The sequence below is a fragment of the Passer domesticus genome, chromosome 2 (genome assembly GCF_036417665.1).
Source record: "Passer domesticus isolate bPasDom1 chromosome 2, bPasDom1.hap1, whole genome shotgun sequence".
Lineage (NCBI taxonomy): Eukaryota > Metazoa > Chordata > Aves > Passeriformes > Passeridae > Passer > Passer domesticus.
In genome coordinates, this window is record NC_087475.1 from 60,901,260 (window position 1) to 60,910,706 (window position 9,447).

General features: G+C 41.0%; 1 protein-coding gene across 2 annotated transcripts in view; it reads right to left on the reverse strand.

The window, feature by feature from the left end:
• The window catches only part of VWA8 (von Willebrand factor A domain containing 8), a 183,371-nt gene that overhangs the window by 173,383 nt on the left and 541 nt on the right, over window positions 1-9,447 (reverse strand). Inside the window, exon 1 of one of the 2 annotated variants that reach the window (XM_064408685.1) lies at window positions 8,473-8,493. The exons of the other annotated variant lie outside the window; for it this stretch is intronic. The gene's annotated coding sequence lies outside the window, so the exon portion shown is untranslated. Of the gene's footprint in view, window positions 1-8,472; window positions 8,494-9,447 lie in introns of those variants that run through there. 2 annotated transcript variants of the gene reach the window in all.

Genomic DNA, 9,447 nt, shown 5'->3' on the forward strand with positions numbered 1-9,447 from the left:
GAAAACACCCTAGAAGCCCACTGCTTCCTGCAAAAGTTGACATCTTTCTCATTAGCTCAGCCTGGAACAATAACATTCTAAAAAGAGCAGGTTGCTTTACATATCCCTAATAAATTAGTGACAGTTTATTTTCTCAGAAATCCCCAGACAACATGCAGTGAGACAAGAGTATATGATTAATTAGCTCCTAGCTAAAATCACCTCAGCTCAATAGTAAATACTATTTCATGCATACATAGTCTTCCAAAACCCCATAGGGCCAAGATGGCAAAACAACAAGATGTCAAACTTTTTCATAATCCCAAAATACATTGGGAAGATAATATCCACAGGATAGAATTTCAATTACCTAGTTTATTAGCACAGTACTGAAAAGCCTTTGTTTGTTTCCTACACTGCCTTTAAAAAAAATCAAACAACTCAAAACCAAGTTTCATCTAGGTGAAAAATGAAAAATGCATCACTTCTGGTGGTATTTATGTCAGTCCATATCAAGCTAACTCTTGATCAACACATCTAACCATGTTCAAAAATCCCACAAGTATTCCAGACACCAATAGACCCTACAAAAAATGGACCCTTTCAAGAAAAATAGACTGGGAGAGAACTTAGATCTATATGTAAGAAGTGGTTAGAGCTGAGCACACAGGGTATTCAGCTTTTAATTGTTTGTTGCTGCCTGGAGACAAATGTAGCCTCCAGCTTGCATCTGTCCAAAACCCAAAATATTAGCAGTATTTAATAGAACCTTAAGCAATAATAAACCAAGACAGAAAAGTCCATTTTCCTAGCTAAATGAGCAGAGGGAGGATTAGCCCACTAATCTTATCATGCACTTCCACCTGGGCTAAATTTTCTCATCTCAATTTGTTTCTTCTGTAGTTGTTTAAAAACTCATGTTTGGTTACTCCATTTCCACTGCATTTCCAAACCCTTTGAACAGAGATGTCATTCTGGACAGGCTCTTTCTAGCGTTTCACCAGCTGGCAAGGAACTGATAACAGCCTGCTTGGTTAAATGGTGGTGTTAAATCAGCAAAACCTGTAATTTGAACACATGTCCCCCAAATTGTTTGACTACATGGCATATTATGGAACAGCCCACATGTACTCCAACCCATTCCACAAGCTACTCCCACACTATTGTGGACAAGAGCTATACCCATAGGATTTTGTGACAGAGACTTTGTGGGCTATGTCAGGCTTGCTTGGGCAAGCAGTGAAGATGTGCTTCTGCTTTCTTGTCTCCCACAGAGAAAACAGTAACCCTAGATACCACAGTCATTGGGGAAAACAGTGAGATACAAGCAGTGCAATATATACACAAAGAACCATGGCTGCTGAAACAAAACAAGAGCCACATTGGCCAGAACCCAAAAGGTAAAGGGGACACCCCATTCATGGGGCAGACAGGATACACACATAGGAGCAACAGGGGTAAAAAACTGGCAGCACATGAAGACTGAAACCAGTAACAGGATTCTGAAGAGATTCTCTAGGAAAAAAAATATATATGAAAACAGCCCCAATACATGCAATGAGTTCTTTCTCCTGCAGCTGAAAAAGGCAGGTGTGAATTGCACCTCTGGCAATACAGAAACACATACATGGACATACAGCTACCCAGTAATTGCAGAGCACTGAATGATACACTGTCTTCTTTAGACCTACATTTTAGACAGAAGCAATATCATTGTCTGTGTCTGTTTTTTACAGTAACTGAGAAGAGCTCTTCAGACAAGCAGGCCTGTTTCTTCTACTCAGTCTGAATAGAAAGGCAGCACCAGCTCCAAGCCCCTGAGCTGCGGAGCAGGCAGCCAGAGGCTAGAAAGGCACTTTGGCAGGGCACCCCTGCATGAACACCATGTGCTTTTATTCTCCCCCAGCATCTCCTACTCACTGTTGGCCAATATGGAACAGTAGGTTTGATGGACCTTTGTTCTGACCCACTGTGGATGATGTGATGTTACAATCTCAGCAAGGAGGCTTCCTGAACATGCAGTCTCACTACGCACTTGGCAGGTTTGACTGATCTTAACAGCTAGTAAGTACCACACCAACTATTCCTCCTCACCTCTCTACCTCCCAAGAAGAGACTATCCCCTAATTCTACTATTCATTCCTCTATGCTGAAAAGAAAAAGGCACTGCTGTTTAAATTATTTACAGCAACACCGGTCAGACTGCATACCAACTACACATTAAGAACTTTGAAATAGAAAGAAGTTTTATTCTACTTGCCATTTTTTTCTGGTTAAAAAAACCATATGAAAAAAAAACCCAATAAAATTAATACATTTGAAAAGGCTATTTTAAAATAAAGAAATTAAGAAATCCTACTGTAAAAGAAAACCTGAAAAGATCTATACATGTATTTAGGTTTTTGAGTACACAACACAAACAGTTCCAATCTCATGTGCAAATTATATTTGTGTTATCTGAGTTTCTGTAAGACACTACAATGAAGCTTCAGGAACATTATGTTTTTAGGTTGCTGAATTTATTGCCTTCTGACCTCTTTAGTCCTGAAAATAGGTGAGATTAACACACTCTCCCTAGTATATTGCACATTCACTTGTACACAGACCATCCATCTGGTTTCAAGAGCCTGGAACAGCAAGAACATATTAAAACTGTGAAGGTGCTAAGCTCTGCTAATAATAATTTCTATGTGATAAACCCACACCTGTTAAAGAAAAGTCTGAAATCTATATCATATTCAAATGTATATTTCCAGGTCTTAATTTCATTCTAACGTGAAGGAGGGGAAAAAAATTATGTTTTGAACTGGTATTTATCCAGCACACTTCCACAAAGAAACAGAGAAGAGTGTCAGCTCTTACTAATCCTTGAAGAGCTGACTTATTCTGAAAAAACAGAAATTATACTTTCCAGGTTATTCTTTTTCCTTAACTTTGCCACATACACAATTCAGGGGAGGAAAAAAGGCAGCCCTGTAAGTTACTTCTTTTTTACATTTCATAGCAGCTCTTATTGGCCATCTTTATTGCTGCAAATATTACATTCATTGAGCAACACTGTCACCTACTCTGCACCTCATATCAGTATTGGAAACCTCTCAAAGACATGAATATGAGGGACAGAAACCTATTCCCTGCACTCACAAAGTTTAAGTGTGTTCTTTGACCACCAGTGCCTTCACACATAGTAGAGGTGGAGCTCAGCTCCTGTCAACAGGATGCTGCAGTCTGACAGCTGCTGCTGACTGAAATAGATGAAATGTTTACACAACAAAACCTATCTCTGAGCTAAGCAAAAAAATCCACTAAAGTTCTGGTTTTTTATGGACAAAATGAAATATTTCTCTCTAAAAAACAAAAACAACTGCTCCAAACATAAAATTTGAATATTACTCAATCTCTACTCAACATTCTTTTTAAATCTTCTATTTTTAAAATTTTCATGTTTGAAGCTAACATTAGATTTTTCAATTGTCTGTTTTGGGCTGGCTAATGAGTGTCTTTACTGGTTACACTCCAAGGTGTCATGAAACCAAAATCTTGGTATTTACTCGAGAAAGATAACATTTTTTTCATTTTTCTGCATTAGTAAAAGATCAACAATGTGAACATGGAATCTTATCTGATATTGATCTCTGCTCTCTGGTGACTAGTGATAAGACTTGGGGAAATAGCCTGAAGCTCTAGCAGGATGATTTAGGCTGGATATTAGGAAAAGGCTTTTCACCCAGAGGGTGGTTGAATCCTGGGACAGGCTTGCCAGGGAAGTGGTCATAGGAGCTTAAAAAGCATTTGGACAATCTCTCAGGCACATGGTGGGACTCTTGGGGCATCCTGCACAGGATCAGGAGTTGGACTCAATGAACCTTGAGGGTCTCTTCCAACCCAGCATGTTCTATGATTCCATGATCCAGCCATGCAGGAAATATACAATCTTTACTTAGCAAAAGCTATTTGTTTGGGCCAATACCCTGAAACTAGGGAGTCTGATATTGCTCAATTACAAAAGTCTTATGAGGTGAAAAGTCAGTTTTAAATGTTTACTACCATGATGATCTTACACAGACTTGATAAATTCCAGAATATCCCTTCTTAATACATTTACCATGTGAGACAGGTGTTAAGCTTCCCATTTCATCAAATATCAGAACACTGCAGAAATACTGGCCATCTTCAACCTCAACATCAGTCTACCTCCAAAATGAGATCTGCTGAGCCATGGCTCTGTCTGACTGAATCACAGAACTTTCAAGGATGGATGTTCCACAGCCACTCTAGCCAACCTCTTCCCCTGCTGTATTCAACCAGACATCCCAGTGCAATCCCACAGCCTCTTCACCAAAGCTGTTATTCAGCCACTCCCTTCCCAGCAACACTTTAGTCTACTAGCAGATCTTAATATTTAAACTTTTTGAGGTTTCCATTGCCCCAGTTCTCATGTTCATCAGGGTCCTTCTGGACTAAATGTTTGCATTCTGACAAGATGGTAGGGATTTTGTCCCTACATACTAAATCACACTTTTACACTCCTGCTGTCTGTCCTTACTTGCGCTTTTGTATGTTCCCCTTTTGTTTTAGGTCATTGAGAAGTTCCCTGCTTGGCCAAACAGGCCTTCTGCTACTGAATTGTTCATTCCCGAGCTGCCATTAAGCTGTCTTTAAAAATTTTCAAGCTCTCCTGTGCACCTTCCATCTTCATGGTTGTTACCCAAAGGATTCTACCTGCCGATCTCCTGAATAAGTGAAAGTTTGCAGTCCTGAAGTCCAAGATCCTAATTCTGCTGCTCATCTTCCCAGCTCTCCTCCAGATGTGCAAATCAGTCACATTCCAGTCACTGAGATCTAGGCTGTGAAACTGATCACAGCTCTTCCCTACTTGAAAGCGGCAGACAAAGTGAAGAGTTAACCCTGGCATCTGAGTTACAAATTTTTTACCAATACAGCCTAGCAAGAGTGCATGCACAACGCCAGAATGCCCTCCTAGCTCATGTCTGCATGGCTGAAATCCCCTGTGAGCATGAAAGCTCATGAGTGGGAGGTTATTGCTAGCTGTCTGTACAAAGCGATATCCACCAGCTCCTCTTAGTCACACAGTAACAGATACCCACTGCATCACCAGTGCTTTCAAATCTTCTGTAGCTGGTGCTACTTTTGTGAAAAATTAGCTCAGAGTGTTTTCAAACTGTACAAAGGTTTTTGAAGCACATTTTGCTCAGTGGAGAAAAACCAGACTATCTATTCTAAACTGAGCTTAGATAACAAGTACATCAGTATAATTTCAAAAATTAATTTCAATCAAAAAGAATCTGCAACCGAAAATCAACAGAAATGTTTTTGAAATTTCACATTTACCAAAAAGCTATCCAAAACTGACAAAACAGCTTTAAAATTAGCTATGGCATTGCCTACAACTATCCTGAGTCCCTGAGTATGCCAAGCAGCTACAACTTCAATCTTACACATTAAGCTAGGCACAACTTGTAGAACACATCAACACATATCAGACCTGTAACAGTTGTTTAACAGAAAAAATTAAATTTCAAACAACAGGCAAACATTAACACTTAGAAACTATTTATTGACGTCCAGTCGTATACCAAAAGTGAAGCCCTACAGAAGTTGGCCTGACATTTTACCCCTTTGTTCCAGCCACATCAGCATGTCTAATAAAATACACTATTTTTTTACCATGAACCTTTTCTAAATGTTAGAATAATTTGAAATAACCCAGGCATAACTCTGCAAACTTTCAGACAACTGGCTTTGAAAATTCCCATCCCCATTTGCTGCCTTCGGAGTTGTGCTGACGCAACAGCCGTACACAAGGCTCACCATAAATCAAATCCCTGGAATCATTTCAGTCACCACAATGCAGTTCCCTAAGTACATCTACGGAGGTAATGAACAATTATAGGAATGCCATGAGAAACAAGAAAGCATGAAGTCTCTCTAAAAATAGGTTTTGCCCGGTGAACAAAAATATTGTCAGAAACACACTCTCAGTTGTCAACATGTGAATCTCAACAAAGATAATGACACAGGTAAAATTGGAAAAGGCAATGTGCCAGAAAGCATTTACATCCATCATTAACCAGATATTTAGTCTTTTGATGATGACAAACCTGGAAAAGAACCACTTACAAACACACAGTCAAATTCATAGCCTTATTTCAGACTACTGATTTTTACCACAAACTTTTAGATGTTGTACACCAATGATGAACATTACAGGATTCTGAAGTGTGATGCAATTTTCACAAGTGGCTGTGTCTTACTCAGCAGATATGCTTGTATGTACTACTGAGAGCTTATCGGTTTTAAACACAAGTTTGATTAGGAATGGGAATTGACCAAAAATTTCACATAAGGAAAGTAGAGGAAGTGAACACTGGACAGGCAGTGCTGCAAAAAACAGCAAATGCAGCCAGTACATATTTTGGTCTACACCAGTGACAAAGCATAAGTTATTTTATGTACACTGAGCAGCAAAGCACATGAGAGACCTTCCTTTTGCCTGCACTAATTGGCAATGGTTTTCATTTTTCCAGCTCTTCAGTTTACATCAAATTTAGCATTTGTTCCCTGTAATCTCTTACAGCAACTCCAATATTGTGTATCCTGTCAACTTTTTTAAAACAGTAATATTACATATGGATTAAAATAATTAAGTAAATGTGAACTGAGTTGCATAGAACTCCATTTTATTTAGGTCACAGAGCATTTAAACTAATTCACCACAAGTCTACAAAAATCTACAGTCTACAAAAATTTGATACTTTTTAGTCTTTTAGAAGGTACATGAAACCCTCATTAAAAATTATTTTGACAGTCAGCCTTCTACAACACGCGCTACTATAAATTGCTTCCCTCGTTAATTACATTGTGCAACCCCAAACCTTCCCAGATATTCCCATTACCCTTCTGTCCTGCAGTCTCTTTCACTTTGAGACTTCTCTTAAGCTTTACCACTTGACAGCTTTAGTGATTCCTCCACAGCCCCCAGTGGACCAGCAAGCCACGCTCACTTTGCAAAGAGTGAGCAGAAAAGCTAAACAGGATGGCTTCTTCACATGTAGCAGCACAACACCAGGCAACAGTTCCTCCCTTACACTCAGAAGGTACCAGGACAGACTGTAAATCTTGTTTGGGATTTCAACCCTGACCTGGCAGGGATGTCACATCCAAATTACTGCGTACACAACAATTTACTGATTAGTTGACTCTTAACAGCTTCCAGCCTTTTAAGACATGTTTTGCTGATTTATTTATGCAACCTCAACACCACTTACAACAAGACCTGTAATTACAGCAGCTGCACAGAAATAGCAAAAAACACATATGCACAAAAAATTTCAGATCATCCTTTGTAACTTCAGTATCCTCAAAAAAAATACTAGGGTCTGCATGAGGACACACAAACATTTTAAAAATTCATTTTAAAAACACCCACAAAATAAACAGGAAAAAAACTAGTATTCTTAATACCAAGGTCCCAAATATGGAGAGTAAGACAGAGAGTACAATGGAACTAATAAAGGAGCCCAATATCTTGGGCATAATCAAGCAGAAACCATGGGAGAGACAGACACAGCTAACTGCTCCCTGGGGTAGAAGTGATTAAGAGACATGTTGTGAAACTTTGTAATGATTATCAGGTGACTGATGTCATGAAGAAAGTGTTACCAATGGGAAATTGTCACCAAAAATAGAATACCATATAAGTGCCATACAAGTAAACCCTACATAAATGCTTCATATTCTCAATAAAATCAGTTTCTGATCTAAATTCACAGAAAAAATGGGAAGCACTACAAATAATGAGATGTCACGGGTGACGGGAGGAAAAATAACCTATGCCCCAACACCTCAACTAAACCATGGCACCGAGTGCCATATCCAATCTTTTTTTTTAAACACATCCAGGGATGGTGACACTACCACCTCCCCAGGAAGGCCATTCCAGTACTTTACCACTCTTTCAGTGAAAAACTTCTTCCTAATACCCAGCCTGTATTTCCCTTGATGCAGCTTGAAACTGTGTCCTCCGGTTCTGTGAGTTGCTGCCTGGAGAAAGAGACCAACTACAAGAGACCTGACTACAGCCACCTTTCAGGGAGTTGTAGAGAGTGAGAAGGTCACCACTGAGTCTCCTTTTCTCCAGGCTAAACAACCCCAACTAGTCTTTTATATATAAATAACTCTTAAATATATAAATAACTCTTAAATATATAAATAACTCTACCCTTTTTAGTACTTCTCACAAAATAGATATTATCTATTAAAATTCTTGAAGGAATTTTATGGCTATCATTCCCTCAATGACTTCCTTCTTGAGTAACTTTTCAGAAACTAAACAAAGAAATTAACTGATTAACTAATAAACATATTTTAAAATATTTAAATGGAGATAAATGGGATCAAAGGAGTGTAATTAAGAGCTTGAGCAAGTACTCCCCCATCAGAATCACTTGCAGATCACTACTCATCACTCACCCTGTACTTAGGAGCTTTGTTACTTTTGGCATTCATCCTGTCAATTGCAGTGTCAATTACCACAGGCATATGTCACCCTTTCCAGACTCTGCTTCTACTCGGCATAGGCCCATCACCTGTCTCAAAGGTCACCAGAGGATATTCCAGGGCAGTTCAGGTCATCCTTCATGGCATCTGCAGGCTCAAGGTCAGCCCTCTATCTCATTACCATATGCTGCCGGCACAGTCAGACACAAACAGCGCGGCTCTGGCCGGCCGCAGGAGGAAGCCATGTGATGCAGGAGCAGAAAGCATGGCGAGATGTGACACAGCTCTGCAGAGCAGGGCGGCCGCCACAGACGCGAGCTGCAGGGCTGTCCCTTGCCTCACTGCGGCTGAAGCACCTGGACCAGGAGCTATCACGAGCGTCCCTGCAAGGCTGTGACTGAACTCTGCCCTTTCCCCTCATGCCAGGTTGGAAATGACCTCTGAGACCATCGAGTCCAACCTATGACCAAACACCACCATGCTAACCAGAGCATGGCACAGCTGTTCCTTAAACACCTCCAGGATGGTGACTCCACCACGCTCCCGGGAAGACCATTACAACACTTAATCACACCTCCTGTGAAGAAACCCTTCCCAAAGTCCAACCTAAATCACCCTCGGTGAAGCTTGAGGCTATGCCCTCTTATCCTGTCAGTTGTTACCTGGGAGAAGAGACCGACCCCCACCTGGCTACACCCTCCTTTCAGGGAGCTGTAGAGAGAGACAGGGTCCCCCAGAGCCTCCCCTTCTGCAGGCTAAACAAGCCCAGCGCCCTCGGACGCGCTCCATGGCACTGCGCTCCAGACCTTTCGCCAGCTCCCCTGCCCCTCTCCGGAGCCCCCGCACTCGCGAACGGGACTCAGGGGCGGCAGCGCCGGGGCTGTGCCCAGAACAGGGGCAGCCGGGGGAGGCGGCGGGGGCCGAGGCACCGGGGCCGGGGTGGGTTAC